The sequence below is a fragment of the Crocuta crocuta genome, unplaced genomic scaffold (genome assembly GCF_008692635.1).
Source record: "Crocuta crocuta isolate KB4526 unplaced genomic scaffold, BGI_CrCroc_1.0 scaffold559, whole genome shotgun sequence".
Taxonomy (NCBI): domain Eukaryota; kingdom Metazoa; phylum Chordata; class Mammalia; order Carnivora; family Hyaenidae; genus Crocuta; species Crocuta crocuta.
The window spans coordinates 589,587-616,086 of record NW_027529454.1 but is presented as its reverse complement, the minus strand read 5'-3'; the positions used below and the strand labels follow the sequence as shown (position 1 = coordinate 616,086).

The following is a 26,500-nucleotide window of genomic DNA, read 5'->3' as shown; positions in this document are numbered from 1 at the left end:
GTGTTCAGATTTTCTCCTCCAATATAACAGAAGCACCCTGGATTCAGTCAATGATAACTTATCTTTCCTTAGATCCTATTAGCACCAAATGCTACTGTGTGGCCCATAGTAGGTGCTCCATAAGTGGTTTAAGCATAAAAGTTTGAATAAATGAATGAATGATAAGAAAATCAACCTCTGTGACCTAATTAGCAAGAAAATTATTATGAAGGGATGACTTTTCAGATGAAGCTGGCCACGGATCAACTAGAACCCTGACAGTTACTACAGTCAGGACACATTTTTATGTAAAGCTTCTGGACACATCATCATCTTCTCCCTCCTGTTGCCCAACTTAGCCATAGAAAATACACACTCTCATGGTTATGTTGAGACAAACTCTCAGAGGCCCTAACAGCAGGAAATAAACCACAGCAATTTATCGCATAAGAACTTGATGAAATTTTGGAAATTCTGTCTCATACTCTCATTTTGGTTGGTTTCCACTTTAATAAATTAAAATTCTTTAAAAGATGAGACAATACCAATCAATAAATTCAGGCAGAAATAAGACTTGTTAAATGATGTTATGTCAGGGAAGCTGTTTATGAGATTTTGTCCCCCATCTTCATTAGAATCAATCAAATAGGGCTTGCTTACTATTCCTGGATTAGGCCTTAGAGCAGAACCTTCGAGAGTGACCAGATTACACTACTGAACAGACTATATATATCATTTCCAATGTGGATAATTTAAGAACAATTACAATGCCGTGCTATAAATAAGAGCAATAAGTGAATTTGTATAAAAAGCTACGTGACTAAGAGTCCAGGAGTTTGCTGTCCAGCCTGTTGTGAATTCCTTTATACGCACAGCTTAGTTCAATAGCACTTTATCACACACCAAGGTGTCGCTTTTGGTATCAAGGCCTTTATTACCATTTAAACAGACTTCTGATTTTCATGGCTATCTACATTTGCTCAAAGTCCAAGAACCAAATTTGTATCAACTGTACTTTAGGGGACTGGATACCATACGGAGATGTCCTCTGAAATTCTCACACTGGTTAGATGTTATCCTGGGGACAGTACCCTCTCTTTCCTTGGTGCTGCAATATCGTCCCTGTCTGTTCTATGATGCCCTATCCTCTCTGTAGTCAATATTTATTTTTATTTGGGGGCAGTAGCCTCTGTGATGTCTATGCTCTAGTAGTGTGAGAAATCCTTCAAAATCCTTTTAATATGAACAGTAACTGCTTGATAAGGTCTGAAGCTTTAAAAATTTGCCTTTTCCCAATTAGATGAAAATCAATGAGAATTTTTTTAAGGTTAGATTTATATTTTGTAAAATTACGATATTAAATGAACAATGGGATTAGTTTGGACAAAAGAGTGCACCTGTAAAACTGATATTTTGATCAACATACAGAACATTCCCACTGCTTAGAAAGTTCCCTTGTAGACTTCGCCAGGCAATCTCCGAATCCAGAGATAGTCATTCTAAAATTTGTTTTCTATAATAAATTGGTTTTTGCCTATTTTAGAACCCCATATAAATTTAATTATACAGAAAGTACTACTTTTTATCCACCTTCTTTGGCTTACTATAGTGTTTGAGAAATATACCCATGAAACTCATTCATTGCTGAGTAGCATCTGTTTCTTCTCCACTTAACTGTTGCCAGACAAAAGGGTCATTTCCAGTTTGAAGCTGCTATAAATACATTTGTGGATATATTTCTGTGGACATTTCTCTCATTTCTCTTAGAAATAAACCTAAGAAGAGACTTATAGGGTGATAGGGCAGGTGTATTTTAACTTCCTAAGAGACTGCTGTGGGTTAGTGGCTGCTGCGGTGTGCTGCCGAGATCTTCCTTCCAGGACTAATGCACACATTCCCCCATCTTATAGAAATGCTGGCAGCTCCCACCAACAGTGCAAGAGGGTCCCCCTTTCTCTGCATCCTTGCCAATACCTGTTGTTTCCTGTGTTGTTAATTTTAGCCATTCTATCTGGCGAAAGGTAGTATCTCGTTGTAGTTTTGATTTGTATTTCCCTGATAATGAGTGATGTTGAGCATCTTTTCATGTATCTGTTAGCCATCTCGATGTCTTCTTTGGAAATGTGTCTATTCATGTCTCCTGCCCATTTTTAACTGGATTATTTGTTTTTTGGGTGTTGAGTTTCATAAGTTCTTTATATATTTTGGGTATTAACACTTTATCTGATAGGTAATTTGCAAATATCTTCTGCCATTCTATGTTATCTTTTACTTTTGTTGATTGTTTCCTTGGCTGTGCAGAAGCTTTTTATTTTGATAGAAAAATACTAATTCGAAGGATACATGCACCTCAATGTTTATAGCAGCATTATAAACAGTAGCCAAGTTATGGAGAGAATGCAAATATCCATTGACTGATGAATGGATAAAGAAGATGTATAATATATATACACACACACACAATGAAATATTAGTCATAAAAAGAATGAAATCTTGCTATTTGTATTTACAGGGATGGAGCTAGAGGGTATTATGCTAAGTGAAATAAGTCAGAGAATGACAAATACAATAGGATTTCACTCATATGTGGAATTTATGAAACAAAATAAATAAATGTAAGAGGAGATAAAAAGAGGCAAACCAAGAAACCAACTCTTAGCTATAGAGAACAAACTCAGTGTTGCTGGAGGGGAGATGGTGGGGCGATGGGCTAAACAGGTGATGGGTAATAAGTAGTGCATGTGTGATGAGCGCTGGATGTTGTACGTAAGTAATGAATTATTGAATTCTACTCCTCATTAACACTATATGTTAACCAACTGGAATTGGTTAACATATAAAATTGGTTAACAAATAAAAATTTGGAGAAAGAAAATAAAAAGAAATGTTAGCAGCTGACAGCTCTAAGTTCAGTCCTTCTCTGGAACATGTCCTCGGCAGAAGGGAGCTACCGCACCCAACACTCAAGGCTGGGACTAGGGTGAGGCAAGCAAAGTGTGTAGGGTACAAAATTTTAGGAGATACTGCTCTAAGGTTGGTACAGGTATAACTGTTTCTCCTACCAACATATATCTGCACACAAATTCAGAAGCTCTCTTCTCAGGGTACCTGGTGACTCAGTTAAGCGTGCACTACGATTTTGGCTTAGGTCATGATCTCACTGTTTGAGTTTGAGCTCCGCATTGTGCTCCATGCTGACAGTGTAGAGCTTACTTGGGATTCCCTCTCTTCCCCTCTCTGCCTCTCCTCTGCTCATGCTCATGCTCTGTCTGCCTCGCTCTCTCTCTCTCTCTCAAAAATAAATGAAGTTTAAAAAAAAAGGAAGCTCTCTTCTCTAACACCTTTCAAGGCTAGGCCTATTATGACTTGAAAGGTCACAACTCTTTAGGTTTTGCCTTCATAATAACCTTTTCCCTCTGTAGAACATAATACAACTTAGAAAGTATTTTCATCTGTGGATTCTCTTTTTATCCTTGTATGTCGCTTAGCAGGTAGAGAGGGGTTTTACATGCAAGGGGACTGATTCAAGACATTAAGTGACATCACCAATAACAAAGCCAGGATTAAGTCTAAATCCTAACATATCACAAGTACCAACCTTTTCTATAACAGCCTTCCTAACATGCTGTAAGTTCCTTCCTGGCAATTTGGCTTACAAAGAAAGAAAGGTAAATGCGTGGGACATGCATGAGCCCTGAGGATATAAACTTTCCTTCAGCCAAACTACAAGATAATGACCGAGCACACTGGCTCTGTGTTAATCAAGTTCCTGACAGTGCTTTTCTCTAACATGTGAAAATTGCTTTTCTCATTATATGTAATTCTGTTTCCTTTCTTAGCACTAAACTGTTAGTCAGTAGACCTAAGGTTTATTGCTACTCTTTTAAGAAATTGGACTATCATTTAGGGAAATCTTATCACTTCTCAGAGTTCATTTTCCCCATCTATAAAACTGACTCTCCAATAAATGTGTAATTTCAGAGACTCATGGTGTGTGTGTGTGTGTGTGTGTGTAAACTACCATCCTATTAGCACTATCTATCTGTCATTTCATGAAAGAAGAAAATAAAAGACACTCCTCTAAAATGAATATATTCAGCAGATGAGATCAATATAAATACCATTATCATAACTAAGCCTGAGCTGAGGACTAGCCTTCAGGAATGACAGTGTCAGGTGATCTCTGAGACTCTTAATTTCTGAAGTTACCAGGTTTTCTAAAGGTGACATGAGAGTGTTTGTAAAAGGCATGGTCCTTGGGGGTAGGTAGCAGTTCATAATGTTTTTGATTTTCTTCAGGAACTTCATTAAGAGGCTTGTCACTGGGAGCTGGACACGAGAGGACAGACCTGACCGAAAGAAATCTGGTAATTAAGAACAATGTAATTAAGAAAATAACAAGAGCTATTTTGTTCAAGGGCAATTTACATCCCCAAAGTGCCTCAAGTTTAAGAGCCCTGCAAACAACATAAGGCCCCCTGTGAGCCCAGAAAGGCCAACTTGACCTGTGGCAGGTAGTGGTCCTTGCACTTGATGGCTGAACTAGGCACTAGGCCTTTCATTCCCAACATTCATTTTTTTAAATGTTTATTTATATTTGAGAGAAAGCGTGTGAGCAGGGGAGGAGCCAAGGGGTGGGGGGTGGGACAGAGGATCGGAAGCAGGCTCTGCGCTGATAGCAGAGAGCCCCACGTAGGCCTGGAACTCACAAACTGTGAGATCCTGACCTGAGCTGAAGTCAGACTCAACCAACTGAGCCACCCAGGTGCCCTCCCCCCAACAATCATTTTTAATGGAAGCAAACTTGAAAAGGTCCCTCTGACATATTCTGTCTGACAAGGAAAGAGTGACTACTAGCAGTTTCAAACCCCATTTGTCAGCAAACAATTCAACTTCACCCTGGACCTGTGTTCTTTTTCCCATTTACTTTTTTTCGAGTTTTTGTTTAAGTTCCAGTTAGTTAAGATGCAGTACAGTATTAGTTTTGGGTGTATACTACAGTGCACTTGTGATGAGCACCAGGTGTTGTATGGAAGAGTTTTCAAATACCCATTTACTTTTTAAAAGTACACTTTGTTGTGTACTTTTTGCAAAAAGTACTCTATTTTGTATACCTGTTTACTTTTAAAAGTGTACAGTAATAAGTAAGCCTTCTGCTATCCTTCAGGGTTTGTAAGCAATATCATTTAATCCTGTTAGCGCTCAGTCCTTTCTCATGGAGACAGGGAGACACACCAGAGACATGACCTTCACAAAACCACTTAGCCAGAGACCAGTGGCATCAAATTATTTGCCTGGATGACAGTTGTTCCAGATTAGAATCTCTATGGATGGGACACCAAATCTGATTCTATAGCACCAAGTCCAATGCCCCATATGTGAAAGGCACTCAATGACTATTTTTTGACCAAATGAATGGATGAATAATTATACTAAGGAATGAAAGAGTAAGATTTATACTGCTTTTTTAGTCACCTTGGTTAGATATAATGGACTTCCTGAGAACTTCTGGAATTGCAAACAAGGGGATGCCTGGGGACATGATCAGCTTCCTATTTTTATTTAATTTATACATATGCATTGAACTACTACTACCACATGAAAGGCAGGATGTTAAATGCTATACAAATTTTATAAGAATATGTATGGACCTTATTTATTTATGTCTGAAAAATTATGTTAGTGAGTAGAAAAATCATAATTTACCTATACCCATTCTACCTTTTCCTCCCACATCCTAATCTGCCTGCTTCCCATCAGTAAGGCTGGTAAATGCAAATACTAGCCTATAGACACAAGGTTAAGGTTAGGATTTCCTGTTATTCATCCCAGATTTCCATGACAGTCAAACAAACAGGGAAATAACAGAGAGATATACTGGCTTTTCCATCATGACCATGTTCCTGGTAAACTAAATATGTCTTGTTAAGTCAAATGCTTTGTTCCACAGACTTCCAGTAAAACTGGACAATTTCATTCTCATTTACTGTCATCTTCAGTTAGTAAGAATTCCTAACACGAGAAAATTCAAAATAATAATTCTCAATTCGGAGCACACTCACCAAGGGAGTCTTAAGAACATAATAACGCAATTTCCTGACTTCACCCAAGATCAACTAAACCTGAATATCTTAGTTTCACTTTCAAATTGCTTTTCCAAAAATAAAGTTAGGAGCAAATATATAGTTTTGCTACATAAGGAGCAGAGAAATGAGGAGGTAGCTGAAGGGAGGAGGTGAGGTAAAGGGAATGTTATTTTTGAAGATGAAATATATTACACCATGTTTATATCCTGTTGGGAAAGAGTCAGTAGAAAGAGAAGAAGAAATATATTAAAGATTCAGGAGACAATGCAATTGCTAAAGGCAAGTCAGTGAGTAGGTAAAAGGGAATGGATCCAGGGCACATGATCAGGGCTGGTTTTTGATAAAATTATGAATCTTTATCTATATTAAAGGAAGAAAGGCAGAGTGTGGTCGGTTGGTAGGTGTTGTGGTAAGAGTATGTAGAAATTCTACCTTCTAAATGAAACTGGAAGCAAGCTCAAGAAGAAAAGAGTGGCAGGGGGTGGGGAGGAGAGATGAGTTAGACATTTGAGAAACCAAGCAAAGATATGAAATTGTTACCTAGCAAAGGAGCATAGTGATTGAACCAGGAAATTATGGAGCCTACAAATGCCACATCAACAAAACAAATGAAGACCTACTCTTATGGCATTTACATTCCCATGACAGAGTAAATAAACAAATGAATAATCAATATAATGTCAGATAAAGCCTATGAAGAAAATTAAATTGGGGGTAATGCATAATGAGGACAGGATACCCTCAGTAGGCAGAAGACCTTTCGATTAGATAATACTTGGAAAAGATCTGAATAAAATCAGGGAGCAAGACTCAGTGTAGGGGGAGGGATTATTCCCAAAATAAGAAAACCCCAAGTGCCAAGTCCCTAATGGAACACATTCAATGTATTTAAGAAACAAGTAGATACATGTGGCTGGAATGGAGTGAGCAAAGGATAGAGTGAGAGAATGGAAAGGCAGAGCTGAAGCGAAGGGACAGACTGAGATGCCCCTTCTAGAGCATGGTAAGAATTTTGAGTTGAGTTGATTCTACAAGGTTAGGGAAGTCACTGGAGGGGTTTAATCAGGGAATCAGTCCTCGGACTTCTCTTTTAAAAGAATCCCTCTGCTAGTCTACTGAGAATAGACTTTAAGGTGGCAAGTATGGAATCCTGAAGACCAATTAAGAGATGTTTTCAGCAGTTCAGCGGGGAGAGGATGGTAGCCTGGGAGTGGTAGAAGTGGAGTAGTAAAAAGTGGTCCAATTCAGAATACATTTTGTAGGTAGAACATAGCAGGAGTTGTTGATGACACAGTGCGAAAGAGAATCAAAGAGGAAAATCCTAGATATGTTGGCCTGAGCAATGGAGAAAACGGCAATGCCATTTACAGAGATGGAGAGCCTTAGGGGAAGGGGGAAATAAGAGTTCGGCTTTAGCATTTTTCACATAATATTGCCATTATTAATATTTGTGACTATCACTCTACTAGATGACCAGCCACCAAGGTAAGAGCTACAAATCCCAACTGCTTCAGCGCCTGGCCCCAATTTTAACATATAAGAGCTTGATACTATGATACAATGAGAATCATATGTTTGGTCTTTGTCCTGGCTCCTGGCACGTGGGCTTCTGGGACCCTCAGAATTTTCTGAGTGATAGGTGGTAGACAAGGTGTCTTTTGTTGTTCATAACAAGCCATTTCCAGCCATACTTGGGTTCATGTTAACAGATGACTTGTTGCTGGCAGCCATTAGAGGGCTTCAGGACTGGGGCTGGTTGCCAGAAAGACCAAGGTACGACTGGAGGACTGGAGCTTTCAGCCTCACTCCTCGGCCTCCAGGGAGGAAAGAGGGGCTGGAGGAGGTTGACTCAGTCATGACAGGCCAATGACTCGATCAATTATGCCTATGTAATAAAGCCTCCATAAAAATTCCTAAATGCAGTGTTTGGAATGTTGTGTCAGTGAATAGACTGAAGTACAGGGAGGGTGGCATGCCTAGAGAGAGCAAGGAGGTACTATGCTCTCCTATCCCCTCCTGTGCTCTATGCATCTCTTCCACTTGGCTGTTCCTGAGTTCTGGCTTTGATAAAAACGAGCAATAGTAAGTAAAGCACTTTCCTGAATTCTATGTGCTGTCCTAGCAAATCCTCAAACCTGAGAAAAGGGGAGGGAGGGTTATGAGAACCCTTCCAACTTTGTAGCCAAGTCTGACAGAAGTGTGAGTTACTTGGGGACCCAACACTTGTAACTGGCATCTGAAGTGAGGGCAGTCTTACAGAACTGCGCCTTTTTTTTTTTTAAGTTTATTTATTTTGAGAGAGAGTATGTAATGCGCCCATGCGCGCATGAGTGTGGGGGGCAGAGGGAGGGGGATAAGAATCACAAGCAGGCTCTGCACTGTCAGAGTGGTGCCCAACATGGGGCTCAGTCCCACAAACCGTGAGATCATGACCTGAGCTGAAATCAAGAGTCAGACGCCTAACCAGTTGAGGCATCCAGGTGCCCCTAGAACTGGGCCTTTAAACCTATGAAGTCTGATGCTAACTCTGGATAGTCTGTGTCAGAATTGAACTGAACTGTAGGACACCCAGTTGGTGTCCAAAGAGTTGGAGAATCCACTGCTGTGAGAAAAAAATTTATTATTTATATATGCTTTAAATCATGGGACCAAACCAAAATGTAACTTTATATCCAAAATGAGAGGTATTTTAGAAACACAACCAAAAGCTTCTTTTTTTAAGGACTTGCAAAATAAACAAACTTCTGGCAAGTTTTATTTTAAAAGAGAGTATACAAGCATAAATAAGCAATATTAAGAATAAAAATAAAAGTGTGTATAGATAAAGATTCTGAAAATCATAAGATTGGACAGCTTCTTAGAAAACTACAACAAGCAAAATTAAAAATAGAACTACCAGCAATTTCACTAGTGGTATCTAGCAATTTCACTAGTGGGTATCTATCCAAAGGAAATGAAAACACTAGTCCAAAAAGATATATGCAGCCCTATTTTCATTATAGTATTATTTACAATAGCCAAGGTACGTAAACAACCTACGTGTCGTTTGATAGATGAATGGATAAAAAAGATGTGATATATATACACAGAATACTACTCAACCATAAAAAACGAACGAAATTTCGACATTTGTGACAACATGAATGGACCTGAGGGCATTATGCTAAGTGAAATAAATTAAAGAAAGACAAATACAAAGAAATACCCTTACAAGTGGAGTCTAAACAAACAAACAAAACAAAATCCAAACTCATAAGTACAGAGAACAGAGTAGTGGTTGCCAGAGGGGAGGGAGCTAGAGGAAGGCAAAATGGGTGAAGAAAATCAAGAGATACAAATTTGCAGTTATAAATAAATAAGCAACAGGGATAGAATGTACAGTATGGGGAATGCAGTCAGTAATACTGTATCAATGTTGTTGGTGACAGATGGTAACTAGACTTAGCCTAATGATCAGTTAGCAATGTGTACAAATGTAGAATCGCTATGTTGTACACATGAAACTAATACAATATAGCATGTCTATTTCGGTTTGATAAAAATAAATAAAAATAAAAACACACAAAATAGAAGTCACGTCTTTGAAAAAGGGAAGGGAGGGGGTGGGCTTGGCTTAACTCTGTTTCTTTCCCTTCCTTTTTTTTTCTTTTTTAGAGAGAGCTAAAGCGAATATAGCAAAATGTTAATATTTGTTTAAACTTTAGCATACATAATAAGTGTTTTCAATGCATGATTTTCTATGCATGAAATCTTTCATCATTTTAAAAATATTTTCTTTTTAAAAAGCATAATATAATTGCTTTAAACATCTTTCTTTGTGATAAAATTGGGCAATAAATCCTTTGTCCACAAAAGGGCAGTTCATTCTGTCTTGAGTGTACATAGTGAAGAAAATTTTTCCTTTGTGTGTGTGTGTGTTTGTTTTACAATTGGAATATTAAACGGGCAATTTTCTTTAACATATGTTGGTTGTCTTACAAAATAATCTGGATCCCTTTACAAGTCAGGTTGCTGAGTTGATCAGTACAGTGAAAGACTAAAGGAAATGATTAGAAACAGATGTGACATTTTAAAAGCTTCTACCATTAAAAAAAAAAAAAACCAGAATAAAGACAAAGAGGGAGCTGGGGGTAGGGGGAGACATTCAAAGTTATATTGCATTTCCACAGGCGTCCCTTTGCCCTTACTAAAGAAAGCTCATCACCACCCTGCATCCCAAATATACAGAGAAGACAGTGTTCTCCGTACAGACAAGAAAGCACACTGATTCTGGAGCTAGTTGCTTGGAGACACAATTAAGAACCAAACCAGTATCAGTGGTTGGAATCTTGTGATGCCTAGTTAAAAGGGAGGGAAAGCATTGATGTAGGATTTATATACTGTAAATCTTTACAGGAACTGAAATACAGTGGCAAAAGAAATACAAAGCCTTAAGAAACTGGGGTAGTTATGGAATTAACTAAGTAGACTTATTTCTGTCAACTTCTGGAACTCTGGTCAAAAATCCTTATGGCTTACTTTGTTCCTTTCCAAGAGAAGCATCAAATATTGCTCGTTGTTGTTGGGAGACAGTTCGTTTCTGAATATCTTTGGAGCAGAGATACTGAATATTTTGGTTTGGACTAATGTATCAAGGATATTTACATAGTAAGCAACCTGGGAAAATAGTGTCTCCCTCCAGAACAGAAAGCAGGTTTGTTTGCAGTAAGCTTAGGATTCCCCAGGTGTGAAGCAAACCCCCTGAATGTGCAGCAGCCACCTGGGGCCTGCCACATTGCCCTGTGGAGTTTGGAAGTCAGGGGAGCCAATGAGAATGAGAACCTCATGCTGCATGCTGGGAGGAAGTCCTTTGTCTCTGATCCAGAGATCTTGTGACTTTTCTAAGCATCCACAAAATCATGGCTGAGGAACCTGCCACAGGTAGCTTAAAATCTCAGACCCTGAACAATCCTTAACAAGTATTACTTCCAGGATTGATGGTTGAATATATCAAATTTGGACTCAACAAGTATGTATTGATTACTTATTATGTGCCAGGCATTCTGCTAAGTAAGCATCTGACATCTGTTGTTTATTTAATCCTCACATTGGCTCTAGGAGGAACTGAAGCATAGCTAGGTTGCACAATCTACCAAGAGTCACAAAGTTCATGAGTAACAGCTTCAGGCCCTCGGTCCAGGCAGCCTGACTAGAGCATCTACTCTTAATGACTTCCTCTCCATGCAGCAACACTTTCAAATTGCAATTATTGTCCATATTAACAATAAGGAAACTGATTCTGAACTGTTCATATTCAGAAATCACAAAATTCACTTGTATGAAGTTATGATATCAACTCCATTGTGACATCAAAAGGCAATATTGATTATGATATAAAGAAGTAGCTTTTGAACATTTTACATTAAAATCTTGATTCTTGCTATACTCTTCCAGTATTTTCTATTCATTTTGTAAGTCTTTTGCTGAAAGCAAATGAAGCAGATTGTTGCAGATAAAATCAACTAAAAGATGCTAAAATTAATGAACAAAAGTTTGAGGAGAAACAGGATTTTCATAATTGCAAATTATCTTCCCTGAACAACTTATTATTGACTACAAAGGAAAAATAGAAACGTTACAGTAAGAGAAGCCCAGCAGACATTAATTTAACCAAGTGACAAAATGGCATTGCCAATGAGAAGACAATGGATATCATAAACTCCTTGATATGATATACAGAGGAGGACACAGCATTTTTCTGGTATGCCATCAAAATACTGCATATCTCATTCCAATCATGAGAAAATATCAGACCTACCCAAAATGAGGGACATTCTATCAAACAGCTAACCGATATTCCTCTAACATGTCAGGGTCACGAAAGTAGATGAAACTCAAGACCTGTTACAGACTAGAAGGGACAAAGGAGAAATAATAGTGAGACGCAATGTGGGATTGTGGATAGGATCTTGGAACAAACAGGGAAGAATATTCATGTTAATAACGGTCAAATTAGAAAAAAGGTCTATAGTTTACTTAGTAATGGTCACTGCTTGTACTTAATAACCACATTTAAGGTGTTAATATTTGGGAGAGCAGGGTGAAGGATAAAAGGGGGGGGGGTTATTCTTTTTTCAACTTCTAAGTCATATGAGTTCAAAATAAAAAGTTTTTAAAAACTTAAATCATTCTGTCATTTATATAAAACAATGTTTTAAGAAACATACCATAGCAGTTAAGGGGAGCCTGGCCTGGCTCTGTCAGTGGAACATGCCACTCTTGATCTCAGGGTCATATGTTCGACCCCACATTGGGTGTAGAGATTACATACATACATACATACATACTTACATACATACATGTATGAGTTTGATACATACATATGAGTTTGAGCCCCACATTGGGTACAGAGATTACTTGAGTGAATAAATGAATGAATGAATAAACTTAAAAAATTTTATAATGTTTATTTTTTTAAATATTTTATTTACTTCTGAGAGAGAGAGAGAGAGACAGCATGAGCAGGGGAGGGTCAGAGAGAGAGGGAGATACAGAATCTGAAGCAGGCTCCAGGCTCTGAGCTGGCTGTCAGCACAGAGCCAGATGTGGGGCTCGAACCCATGAACCAGAGATCATGACCTGAGTCGAAGTTGGATGCTTAACTGACTAAGCTACCCAGGTGCCCAATGTAACGTTTATTTTTGGGGGAGGAGAGGAAGGGAGGGAGAGAAGGAAAGAGTGGGGGAAGGGCAGAGAACAAGAAAGAGACACAGAATCTGAAACAGGCTCCAGGCTCTATGTTGTAAGCACAAAGCCCAACATGGGGCTCAAACTCAAGGACAGTGAGATCATGAACTGAGCTGAAGTCAGACACTTAACTGACTGAGCCACCCAGGCACCCCTGAACAAACTTTTAAAAAAGAAGAAAGTACCATAGTAGTTAAGAGCATCTTCCTTGTATTCAAACTCCAATTCTTCTACTTATTAACTGTATCATTTGGGGAAAGTTATACTAATCATTCTGTGCTCCAGTGTCCTCATTTCAGAAGTGAGTGACCCAAGAATTCCCACTGTGTAAGACACCTGTGAAAGTTAAATAAGGTAATCATTTGCTAAGTGGTAAAAACAGAGGTTGATACAGAATAAACACTCAATAGATGCTCTCTTTTTCATTATTAACAGGCCGTGGTTCACCTAAGCAGGTATTTTTGACTTTCACCTGTCCAAAGATGGTGTAATCAAAGGCACCAACTCTTAGAAGTGACAAGCAGGCCAGTATGAACAGCAAAGTTGTGGCCTCATCACAGCCTGTGCTGAACCAGGGACTGAAAGCTCAAATGCCAAGAGGGGCCAAGCCTGCAACACCAGAGTGAAGTCAGTCTGGGCAAGAAGGTGGTGAACTGGAGGTTGGTACCCTGTCCCAGGGAAGAGCTATATTTGTGCTATCATAATACACTGTAGTCCAATCCTGCCAGGTCTTCCACTTTTCAAGAAGAACAAGAAGTTTTTATAAGAAAACTCCCAACTTCTAAACGTTGACAAATAATTTAGAAACATAAAACCCTCTAAAGCCAATACTACAAAAGCCACAACCATGTCAGTGCACTAGAGGTAGCCAGTAGCCTCCATTGTGTGTGTGTGTGTGTGTGTGTGTGTGTGTGTATGAATGTTTGTTTATTTTTGAGAGAGAGAGAAAGAGAGAGAGAGAGTGAGCGAGCTCAAGCAGGGGAGGGGCAGAGAGAGGGAGAGACACAGAACCTGAAGCAGGCTCCAGGATCTGAGCTGTCAGCACAGAGCTCGGTGTGGGGCTCGATCTCACAAACTGTGAGATCATGACCTGAGTGGAAAACAAGAGTGGGATGCTTAACCAACTGAGCCACCCAGGTACCCCTGGGATTTCTTTCCCTCACCAGCTAATTGAGGAGTGCTTGGCAGGATAGGGTATAAAAACCCCTTGGGATATTTAAATGTACTAATTCTGAGATATCAAATGCTCTATTTGTCTTAATGATTTTATATGAGAGAGAAAGAGTGCAAGAGCATGAGCAGGAAGGGGCTGGTGCAGAGAGAGAAAGGGAGGCAAAGGATCCAAGTGGGCTCTGTGCTGACAGCAGAGAGCCCAATGTGGGGCTCAAACTCACCAACTGTGAGATCATGACCTGAGCTGAAGCTGGATGCTTACCTGACTGAGCCACCCAGGCACCCCTCCAATACTCTTAAATGTAGAGATGAAATGTTGGCTACTCATCTCCCCCTGCCCTCCTTCTAAATCACACAAACCCCAGCACCTAGCAGAAATCCACAGTTCCCTTGTATGAACTTCTTGTTTTCTCTAACCAAGTGGTTGTTTGCAAATGTTTTCTGATTGTAACAGAAATGAGGCCACCTCTCCCGGAGGAGATGGAGTTCTTTTGCTTTGAGAGGTTCTGTTTACTGAAATAAACTCCACCTCCTTCTTTGTTTGGCTTTTCCTTTACAAGCAATCAAAGCCAACTGGCAGAGGCAGCTAGCCTGTGCAGTCCAAGTTTGTCCAATCCAATGTGGCATCTTTATTTCCTTTCTTCTTTTTTTTTCCCTAAGCTAACATACAGGCTGCGTCATGAGGCCCAAGGCCCTTTGCAAGAGGCAATTAATTCCATAAGTACTGACCAAGAGTCTCCCATGCACCAGGCACTGTGGGGAAGAGTGTGGAGGGGAGGGGGAAGGGAGGAGGCGACCTTGATTCTGAGATCAGGATCATGGAGAGGCAGGATACAGCAGGGTGGGGGGGAGCCTCAGAGACATATAGTCTGATGTCCCCCAAGGGTTTTCATTAACAACTTTCCAGTGAGTAGCTCCTCAGAAAAAGGCCTGGTGTGGATGAAACTGAAAAGAATAAAATGCCCACTGTAGCTACAAATCTGGTTTCACAAAGTACCTGACTGTGTGAAAGATGCTAAGACTTGCAATTCAAAGAACTGTGTTTCATTTTGTGTAATTCTTTTCCCAAGTTTATATGACCAGGTAGTGTGTGTGTGTGTGTGTGTGTGTGTGTGTATTCATGCGTGCATAGGGAACACTAATTAATGGCAGAATTGAATTTGCAACAAGGTGTTCTGACCTCAAAGTCCCACTCTCTTGCTGGTCCTTTAGCTGTACCCATGAAGAAGTCAGCCATTCAAAATAGAAGCTACCAAGGGACACCTGGGTGGCTCAGTCGGTTAAGTGTCTGACTTTGGTTCAGGTCATGATCTCACAGTTCATGAGTTCAAACCCCACATCAGGCTGTCAGTGTAGAGCTCGCTTCAAGTCCTCTGTCCCCTTCCCTTTCTCTGGCCTTTCCCACTCGTGCACATGCGCACTTTCTCTCTTAAAAATAAACATTAAAAAAAAAGAAAGAAAAAAGAAAAGAAAAAGAAAGAAGTCCCAGACAGTCCCAGAGAAGTTGAGTGGCTTCCCTAAGGACTAGATTCTACCTCATTCCCTTCCCTCCTACTCCCATCTGTCTAACATTCTTTCCCAGTATGCTACCTCTTAAAGCACAGGAGGGTCATTTTAAGCAACGGTTTACAAAGCCACAACTCTAAATAAATAACACCAGCAACAGCAAAACATACAAACATGGGAAGGTCAAACAGAAGAGCTAAGTGTTGGTCAAGGTGAGGAATTCAACTCTAAAGCAACAAAACTGCATATGTACATCCCAAGAAAATCTAATAATATTGCTGGGAGATATTATAAACTATTACAAGAATAATAGCTCTGCCCAACAACCACCACATACTCAGATCACCATATGTGCCAAGCACCATCCTGAACGCTTCCATTCTCTGTCTTATTCATTCCTCCAGTGATCCCCCCCTCTCTGCAAGAAAGGGGGCACCATCACCATTTTAACAGACAGGAGAACTGGGGGTTAGGAGGCCTAAATAAGTAGTGCCCAAGGTTACACTTGAGAAGTAAACAGGTCGTGATTTGGGCCCAGGTCTACCTGGGAAGCTACCTATGCATTAGGATGTGTGAGCCAATGTTTGCATATCTAGAGAAATACTCATTTGTTGTCTACTGTGTGCAGCACATGTCAGTCACTATGTGGTCAGGGCTGATGAAACAATGAATCTGACCCTAGTGAGCAAAGTGGGAACTGAGAGGAGGAAACAAGGGCAGTATCATGATCTGGTTGAATCGTGAGCACTGCGGAGACCCACGACACTGGATTGAAAGGCCCTGGAAAGGTACTTGGAACTGATGGCATCAGAGGCAACCCTTGAAAGAGAACAGAGTTCTCAAAGGGGAAGCAGGAAGAAAATGCACAAGTGAAGGCTTGGAGGCCCAAAGGAGTGGAGGAGAAAACACTGACTGGAACAGGGCTGGGGTGGGAAGTGTGTTGCGAGGCAGAGGGAGATGCACGTGGAGAACCTGAGCATCTTGAATTTCAGGCTGAGCTACTTGAACTTCATGTTATAGGTAACAAGGATGGGGTGCACAACATTTGATTTCAGACGTGTAACAATAGCAATGACCTGAGCAAAACAGACATGGGCCTGTGGGTACCATGGTTCAGAGAGAAAATGGGCTACTCTAGTCATATCTATGTTCCAATTCCAGTGCTGCTCCTTACTAGCTATAGGACCTTGGATAAATGACTTCTCTGAGCCTCAACTTCCCCACTTGTAAAATGGGAAGAATAGGAACAGCCAGCTCACAAGTTTGCTGTGAGGGTTAAGCAACAATCTCCCAAAGTGCTTTTGAAAGTGCCTCACACATGTGAGCCATTATTCACATGGTGGGTCCTGATTTGCATAATGTTTGGTTTGTCAGTGGTTTTGGGTAATCAATGCCAAGGTCTTTTTTTTCCTTTCAAACTTGCCCTCTGGCTAGGATCTGCAGAAAGTTGGTGGTGTAGCAGAAATGAGCACTAGATTTAGAGACAGGCAGGCGCAGTTTCTAATTCTGACACAACCCCAGTTGTTGGCCGAGCCCAAAGTGAACAACACCGGGCCAATTGCGACCCCAGTCTGAGCTTCAGGGTCCTTTCTCAGCACGGCGGGGAGCACAGAGTTGACAATCAGCACGTATTGATACCCTTCTCTCCTCCTTTCTGGGCCGGGTAAGGGAGCAGCTCACCTCCTTTCTCTGGGCCTCAGTTCTCTCCTTAGGAAAACTAACGATCTGCACCGGGTACTTACAGGATTATCCTGAAGATCAAATGGCAGACGGGATAACGCAGACCAATGCTCTATAAACCCAATCTCTTTACAAACATATGTGATCATTATCCAGCCAACGTTCAAAGGGTTCCACTGAAATTCTGAGTCTCTGAGGCAAAAAGAGGTTAATATCAAGAGCAGCCACATGAGCTCCAAGGAAGAATAACAATGAAACTTTCATCCCCTGGCCCAATAATAGTGAAAAACGGTTTACCTTAGTGAGACTATTCACTGCTACCCAGTGAAAACAGGACTAAATGCTATAAAACGAGGCCCGTTAAATCCACACAATTGTGTTTCCTGCCTCGCCTCAGTCTCACCTCTTCCCCCTCCTCTCCCAAATCACAGCCCTTCCTCCTCCCTTCTCACCACAGGAAGTCTGACATCTGTGAGGGTCATAAAACACACGACGCAATGGAAAAAATCACCCTAGCATACACATAGACACACACACAACACGCGCAGGGCACATCACCCCTTCCCCACGGTATCTCTAGGAAAGGAAATACCCAACTGGGAAGGCTTCATTGGTGGAGTTAGCGAGCAGCCCTGGTGACATGGCCATGGCCATGAGCATTTCCTGAATCCTTTCCACATGTTCGGCACACCAGGATACGCCCAGAATCAGCCCCTTATGGACATGAGAAGCTAAATGTCCTTTAATTAATGTCAATATCAGAGCATTTGTTTCAAGGCTCTGCACGAGTTACTGACTGAAGAGGGAACTCCCTTGGGTTTCTTCTTCAGTCATGGGGAGACAGAAATGTTGCCCCACAGATCACTCACAAATGCACAATGCCCAGATTTGGAAATGTTGTGTTTCTGTTTTTATTCTTGCTCACACTCCTTTGGGAACAATGTAAAAGAAAACAATGTGGCGGCGGGGGGGGGCGGTGGACGGCGTCTGGGTGGCTCAACTGGTAAAGTGGCTGACTTTAGCTCAGGGCATGATGTCACGGTTTATGGGTTCGAGCCCCACATCAGGTTCTGTGCTGACAGCTCAGAGCCTGGAGCCTGTCTTCGGTTTCTTTGTCTCCCTTTCTCTCTGACCCTCCTCTGCTCATGCTGTCTCTATCTCTCTCTAAAAAAAATAAATAAAACATTTAAAAAATTAAAAAAAAAAGAAAAGAAAACAATGTGGAAAGTATCACCCAAATGCAAGTACTAATTGTGTTCCTTGGAAGTTAAGTCATGGGTGCATCACCTGCTCACCTGTAATATGGAGTAATAACGCCACCTCCCAAGCTTGTTGGGAGCTCAACATAAGCATCCTGGAAATAAAAGGGCCTTTTATATTTCTAGTGTTGAAAAAATGTGAGTGGTCATCATTCTAAGAAACAATGAATGGGAGCTAGGAGACACAAGGCCTGAATCCTGGCTCTGCCACCCAATGGCCATGTGACCTTCACAAATGATTTCACCCCTGGGAGGTTCATTTTCCTCACGTCACTCAAGAAACAATTCACAAAACCTCTATCGTTTAGAAGGTAATGTGAATTATTCTATAAGTTTTAGTCAAACATAAAAGATAAACATTGTATTGTCGACTAATTAACACTGGTTAATTATATGAATTATACAAGCTCATCGCTTCAATGTGGCTATTTTCTGTTACGACCTACATTTCTAGGTTCTATTATTCTCTGAAATTTTAACCTTCCATTCCAACTTATATTTTCCCAGATTTGAAATATTAAATATTTTTAATTTCTACTTTACCATCTTAGCCATATCAATATAGCCATATTGAGTAAGCTACTGCAAACACTTTGTAGGATGAAACGTGATAATGATATATCAACAAATAAGAGCAGAGAAAAATGTTCCCAGATCAAAGTTCACTGATTTTGCCTAAATAAATCCGATGTCATTCTCTGATTACCCAGTCTCAAACCTATCCTAATGTGAGGATTAAAACAGAGATGCTTGCTTTTGCAAGATTAGATGATGCTAATAAACAAAACAAAACAAACAAACAAAAACGTATAAAAAACAAACCAAAAAAAAAAACCACTGGCAGTTTTCATGATACCTAGTTTTGAAGATGGGGCAGGGGGAGTAAATTCGATGCCATTCTCTGATTACTGGGTCTAATCCTAATGTGAGGATTAAAACAGTTAGAAAGATAATGCTAAAAAACAAACAAAACAAAACAAAAACATCAGTTTTCATGATAACTAGTTTTGAAGATGGGGTGGGAAATGTTGAAATCAAAGAGTGCTAGCTCTGAATACTATGGAAACCACTAGTAACTCCCACCAGGAAAAGGAGGGGGAGAAAAGGGCAAAGAGGAGGGCATGACCGGCCGAAGGCAGCTGGTTGTAGAGAACACCCATGAGGCATCAGTGTCTCACAGCTGCTAACACATTTAAGTGCTCGCATGCCTGTAAGGAAGACAGCACTGTCCCTTCTTCACAACGTAGCACGTCCACGTGACTGTGGAATTCAGGCCCAAGTTGCTCTGACCAAATTGGCACCATCTTTTCACTCCACCGTGCAGGCCCTCTTCGTAGCCTTTCTCACTTCACTGAGTATTAGCACTGACTCTGGCAGCACCCTCTGCTGCTGACCTATGATGCCCCTGAAATGCAGGTAAGCCCATGGGGGCACAATACACCCACCCCACCCCACCTCTTTCTCACTCCCTTCCCTTTTAACTCCTGGTCCACTGCTGCTCCATAGTGGCCACATAAAGGACAGAACAGGCTTAAAAATCAGCCAAGGGGCACCTTCGGCTCAGGTCGTGATCTCATGGTTCCCAAGTTCGAGCACAGCATCAGGCTCTCTGCTGTCAGCACAGAGCCTGCTTCAGATCCCCTGTCCCACTCTCTTTCTGCCCCTCATGCACTTGCTCTCTCCCTCTCTCTCCCTCTGTATTCAAAGTAAATATTTTAAAAAATGTTTTTAAATAATCAGTCGGCATCTCCGTGTATGCTGTGTCCAGAATGAGGACAGAGAGTTCCCAGTTATGCTTAAGAGGAATCGTCTTCCATTTTAGAAGCTTGTATTATGTAAGACAACCTGGATTGGAGTAAGGAAAGAGCCCAAAACTTTGTCGTAAAGATATGAGTTGAAGTCCAGGCTCTGTAGCAGCCACTGTGCAATGAATGGTACTTCCTATGATGATGGAAATGTTCTACAGCTGCACTGTCCAATATGGTAGCCACCAACCACATGTGGCAATAGAGCACCTGAAATGTGGCGAGTGAAACTAAATGACTCAGTGTTTAATTTTATTCAGAATTAACTAATTTACATTTAAATGGCCATATGTGGCTGGTGGTTACTCACTTGGATACTACAGCTCTCTTGCTGCCTAGCTGTGGGATGTTAAGCAAGTCATTTTTCTCATCCTGAGCTCTCTCATCCATTCATGACTCTGGTACCTCACAGTTTTGCTGGATGGACAAAGGGAGAAAAGAGCCATTTGAAGGCCTAGTACAAAACCATACACTTAACAAGTAAGTATTCAAGAGGCTTTGGCTGGATCTGAAAACATGAATCTCGTAACAGTCCAAGAGAAATGCATGCTAAAAGTCTAAGCCTGGATGTTTCTCCAGAATTAATTCCTTATGATTGTTTTATTCATCCAAACCTCATTTGACTGCCAAAAATGACCTCTGAGAAAACGAGGGCTGAAGACAGCCACGCCACTTACAGGACTGCGGGTACAATGCCTACCCCTTCCTGCCTTGCTTCCTTCCCCGGGAGTTCGGAAATGTCATTTTCTCCAGGTGGTAATGGTGGGAGCAGCAGAAAGCCAGGCAGAGTGCTACATACATCTGATGGAGCCAAACATCTTCAAGAGTTTTGCCAAAAACTTCTCTCCTTCTCCCCCACTTCTCAAACACGTTGTTTTCAGGAAAATTTGCCCATCTGGTTCTGATTCATTTGCTCTTAACTCATCAGAGGGCGGTGTTGTAATACCAGATTGACTTGCAAAAAGTTCCAATTCACATATCTCCCCAGCTTCTATCCTTAGAAACTGGGGAACGGGTTTGGCCAGCAGATGCATAAGGCACATAAAGGTGGGGCATAGGGCATGAGATGGCAGGTCCAGCTCTGTCATAAACACCCTGTGTACCCTGAGCTGTCCCTCATTTCCAAGGTCTGGACCTGCTCTCCTAGGAAATGAGGGTTTCACCTGAGTGGCAACTCAAATCCATATAAAATGACTAACAATAGCTCTTTAATATGGAAAAGCTCATAGTCGTCACATAGAACTCACACAAAATTGGGCAGTTTGATGAAGTAAATCTATAATATGTTTTGTGGTGATCAAAAAATAAGAAAGAAAGAAAGAAAGAAAGAAAGAAAGAAAGAAAAAGAAAGAAAGAATGGAAGAAAGAACGAAAGAAAGAAAGAAGGGAAGGAAGGAAGGAAGGAAGGAGGAAAGAGGAAAGAGGAAAGGAAAGGGAAAGGAAAGGAAAGGAAAGGAAAGGAAAGGAAAGGGAAAGGAAAGGAAAGGAAAAAGGAAAGGAAAGGAAAGGAAAGGAAAGGAAAGGAAAGGAAAGGAAAGGAAAGGAAAGGAAAGGAAATGTGGTCACTAGAAGTTTGTATGAGTTCAGGAAATCAAATAATTCTAGATTAGCCTTGTTCTTTAGTTGGTAAAATCATAAGGTTTTGTGATTCAAATATCAAATATCAGACCAGGCCTGATATTTGAATAAATCTATACTGAACAAGGTCTTCTGGGATGTTCTGATGGATAAAAGACAGCAATGAGGACTGGGTGGTAGTATGGTTTGAATGGCAAATTCAGGTCTTACATGTAGGGCAGTCTAAAACCAGAAACCTGCTCTCTTTACACTCAGCTATGTCTTCCAGCAATGGTTACACAACCTCCTAGGATTAGTATTCAATTTAACATTGAGATGCTACGAGGTGGACTATTTCATTGAACAGGGGTTGCGTTGGTGACCATATGGTGGGTCTTCAGACCAACCCCTAAAACTGTATGAAATGAACTGCAGAATTCCTTAACTAGCTATCTCAGCCAGAGTTCTTAGGATTCCATTCTTCTCGAGTCCTGAGGAGTTCCCTACAAAACTCAAGGACTCCCCATAGAACCACCGTTGAGATGGTTTCATCAAAGTCTATGGTTTCAATAGCCTCCTCCAGAATCACAACTCCCAAATTATATTCTGAGACCATATTTTCTTCTGACTTCTTGTCTCATATATACAACTGCCTCCTTAATATCTTGACTTAGAGGTCTTACAGGAATCTCAAACTAATTATGTCCAAAATAAAACGTCGTCTTCTCCCACCTAATGCCCTCTATGTCAGTAAAGAGCAATGCCATGAACAGAATGAATCAAGAGATATTAGTTTGACAGACACCAAATTCAGCCACTGTAAGTCTCTCAACTTTTTGTTGAACTTCATGAGCAGTGAGGGCTTGAATATTCTGAGTTAAATGAAACCTAGATCTATCTTCATATAACTCTCACTCACTGAATTAAGACATTATCTTCTGTGGATGTAGGCTTGTTGATTCAAGTCCCTCCTAGAACAGGTATTCCATTAGACTGTGAGGTCTGGAGAACAGAAGGAGCACATTCTGACTGTTCTAGGCTCTTAGCACAAAGCAGGTGCAAAACAAAGTGAAAAAGACTGTTCTCAACACCTTCCTGCGATTTCTTGGTACCTTCATGGTAGCAATATCATATAAGCTATAATTATGTCTCTTTTTCTCCTTCACTAGACTGTAAACCATCTTACTGGCTCATCTCTGCTATCTTGGCACGAAGCTCATAGCCTGACACTTAGAACATGTTGAGAGAGTATATAACGGATAAAGAAATGACTAAATTCATTAGTGAATGAAGAATAGAGAAATAAAGGAACTAATAAGGACTTCAGTCCCCCAGCCAGCCCTGGCAAGCCGTGAACATGCTACTTCCAGCCCAGACCTCCTCACACATACTCCATTTCCCCAACCTTACAGCCCAGGCTGAATGTGGGAAGAAAGCCTCCGGAAGAGCTTAACGTTCAGTGGAAATTTCTCACCAACAGTCAATACCCAGTCTGACTTCCAAGATTATCTCTCTCTCTCTCTCTCCCTCTCTCCTTCTTTAAAATCACTCGCAGTGTCTTTTCCTCCCTCCAGCTTACCCATTACTTACAATAATGACTTCAAACACCAAGCACTGCTATTCAGGGCACTGTGAAAATGTGTTTTTCCCATCAGTCTGATGAAATAGTTTCCACTGTCTGTTTCCCTTGCAGATAGCAATCAAAGTCCGGGAGCGACAATTAAAAAAAAAAAAAAAAGTCCAAACGCTTGTCCGATATAGCATCTAAAACTTGTCCTTGGAAGGCGACACCCAAGGGAATTTAATCAGAAATGCTCTTCACTTGGCCCAACCCACTGCTGTTGAATACAGAGTATCTGGAATGATTTGTTTCTGGGAGCAGATTTCCCTATACTTCCCCCCTATTCTTCCCAGAAGACCAAAATAAGAGCCCTTTGAAGAACGCTATTCCCTTAAGACCTGCACTGGGATCTCCAGAGTCTAACGCTAGTGCATGAATTCTCACTCTCATCTTTTTACTACAGCCTCTGGTGACAGCCTCCAAAGATCAGAGTGCACCATTCCCTGAGCTCTGCACTCCCTCACTTTGTTTGCCTTTGCATTGCCAGGTCAATACCTATGACTTACCGTCTGACCAAGTCAATACCTACCATACCTGGCCCTATAACTTACTAGTTATATGAGCTTGGACAACCATCCTACCTCCTAGCCTCAGTATTCCCACTGACAAAACAGGACTACCCACCTGGGTCTCACAGGCTAGTTGTGAGGTTAAATGAGGTCAGACAGCAGACGCTACCTGGGAATTGGTCCTGAACTTGTTGGAGAACCACAGATTCACCTTCCCTTTGTCAATCTCGCCCTTCTCTGAACTTTTGTAGCACTAGTGCCATGTGAATATAGAATTCTCAGGCAGAATGATCCTCTGAAAGTTTCCATTTCAAATGCTGAGTGTACACACACACACACACACACACACACACCACATGCATACACCATACTACATGTAACACCACACTACACCCCTCCCCCCACCACACACAACATAAGCTGGGCATTTGGACATTTGCCCTTTCGAATTCCAAGGATGCTCTGTCTCCACCGACCTTTTCTTCTTTTGTGATTTGGCCTTCTTCACTAGGAAACAGCCCTGGTGCTCAGTCCAAAGAGGTTATGAGGAAACACTATGGGAAACATAAAGAAAAAGGATGTGCTGCTTTTCTAAAAACTTGTGTTCTTTGGTGAGTTTAGACCCTATTTCTCATGTCCATTGGTGACAGGCATTTATATGTAACTGACTGGTCACATACATGCAGAATATTTACCCTCGATTAGGCACCATACCAGTGGATTACACACAGGATGCACTTGACCCTTACAATATACCTACACAACAGCAATCAAGTTGCAGGGGGAGCAGTCATGCCCAGATGCTCACACCTGCTGATGGTCCATCTAACACTGGGGCTCCCCACTCTAGTTCTGCTTGCTAGCAATTGGAAAAGCAATTGTACCTTAAGTTGGGATGACCAATGATTGACTGGCCAAAGCATACTCTACATGTCAGTCTTACTATATTCCATTCATAATTGATCCCAAAAAAAGTAACAGGTGGGCCTCCAGGGATCAGAGGACCATGGATGTTTTTGTCATTTCATCATGCTACAAAAATGCCTACTATTTGTGATGCTAATGATTGCCATCTCCCAGAAGCCTACAGTCATTCCAGAGCCCATGTGATGCCTGGAGCTCTGGTTGCAGACTGGAATCAGTAAACATCTTTTTGTTCCTTAAAATGCAAAACAATTCATGTACAGACCAAGCCAGCTGTTCTCTGCCAGACTATCAATGGCCATTGGGTTGACAGAAAGCTGTGGGCTTTTGCTGGCAAAGGGGTGGCACTAATAATCCACCCATGTTATCACACACTACTAGGGTTAAGAGACAGCCATCAAAGCCCTGGGGATTTATGGAGGTGCTGGTTTCCATTAAGCCAGGTAACTAGAATAGCGGTAACATGCAGGGGGAGGGCTGTCTCCTTTGGGACAATTTAACCATGCAGATAATATTTTAAAAAATTGCTCATACCCTTTAAGTAACACATACAGAACCCAAGTATCCATATATACGTGGAACTCCTGAAGTCCCAAAGCAGTGTAAAACTTTGAATGGATTGGCTCCTGGTAGGGTCAGCATTTTCTCTTCCTTATTCCATCTCAATGCTGGGTCAGATGCCCTATGACCAGCTTCCTCCCTTTCATTCACATGGTTTCCAAAGTGCTTTCATGTTCATTATTTTGTCAGTCATTCACAATGACTGTGGTGTTATCATTCGTTGTTTCCCAGATGTGGAAACCAGGGGTTAGATAGGGTAAGTGACTTGCCAAATATCCTATGGCCTATGATGGCAGAGAGAAAACCACAAGACCGTTTGGCCTCCAGTCAGGCCAGATTTCTATGTGCAGCTTCAGACCAGTTAGACATTTTGGGTGAAGACCTAGACTCTCTGCTCTAGGTACCTGGAAGAAGCAATGTCCCTTTTAGACTTTGGTAGACTCCATGTCTTGCCACATGCCGATCCCAACTGGTCTTTGACTCCAATTCGTCTTAAGTCTCAGCTCAAGGTGCCCTTCTCTGACACCCTTATCTAAGGGGTTCCACTGTTATATGTCCACAAGGCATCTTGTTCTTCCTATTGAGAAATACTTACCATAATTATAATAAACTCAATTGTTATTATCTTTGCTAAGCTGAAGTTCATGAAGCAAGGACCAATTCAGCTAGTCTAATTCCTAATACCTACCAGGCACTCAATACATGTATAGAATGAGAGAACAAACCATTCCCTCTCATGGAGAAGCCTACACAGGCCCACAGAATGTCAACCCATCAATCAGAAGAAGACTGACCAGAGGTAGCCAGAGAGCGAGTACAAAAACATGTCCAAAAGATCAGCAGCTGGTCAACTTATGTAAGCTACTTATTGGCAGATCTACACTAGGGCTGGGAACCAGAAATAGGACCAGAGGCAAGGAGAGGGGTTTGTTTCCAGCAGGGCGAGCCACTCAAAGCTCCCCTTTAGGGCCAGAGGACCAGCATCCCAAAAACAGGGCCAGGGAAACAAAGTTCACAGCTTTCTCGAAAGCTGTTTCATTAAAACAGGTGGCTCTGTATATTGACAGATGCTTTCCTTTTTTTTTTCCTTGTATGCCCAATCATCTCATATAGT

At 41.2% G+C, this 26,500-nt stretch overlaps 1 long non-coding RNA gene across 3 annotated transcripts in view; it reads right to left on the bottom strand.

Moving 5' to 3' along the window:
* The window catches only part of LOC144228844 (uncharacterized), a 126,885-nt gene extending 103,475 nt beyond the window's left edge, over positions 1 to 23,410 (bottom strand). For all 3 annotated transcript variants that reach the window (XR_013334284.1, XR_013334285.1, XR_013334286.1), the window contains exon 1: positions 23,362 to 23,410. This is a non-coding gene — a long non-coding RNA (uncharacterized LOC144228844). The remainder of the gene's footprint in view (positions 1 to 23,361) is intronic.
* Between the last annotated feature and the right edge of the window lie 3,090 nt (positions 23,411 to 26,500).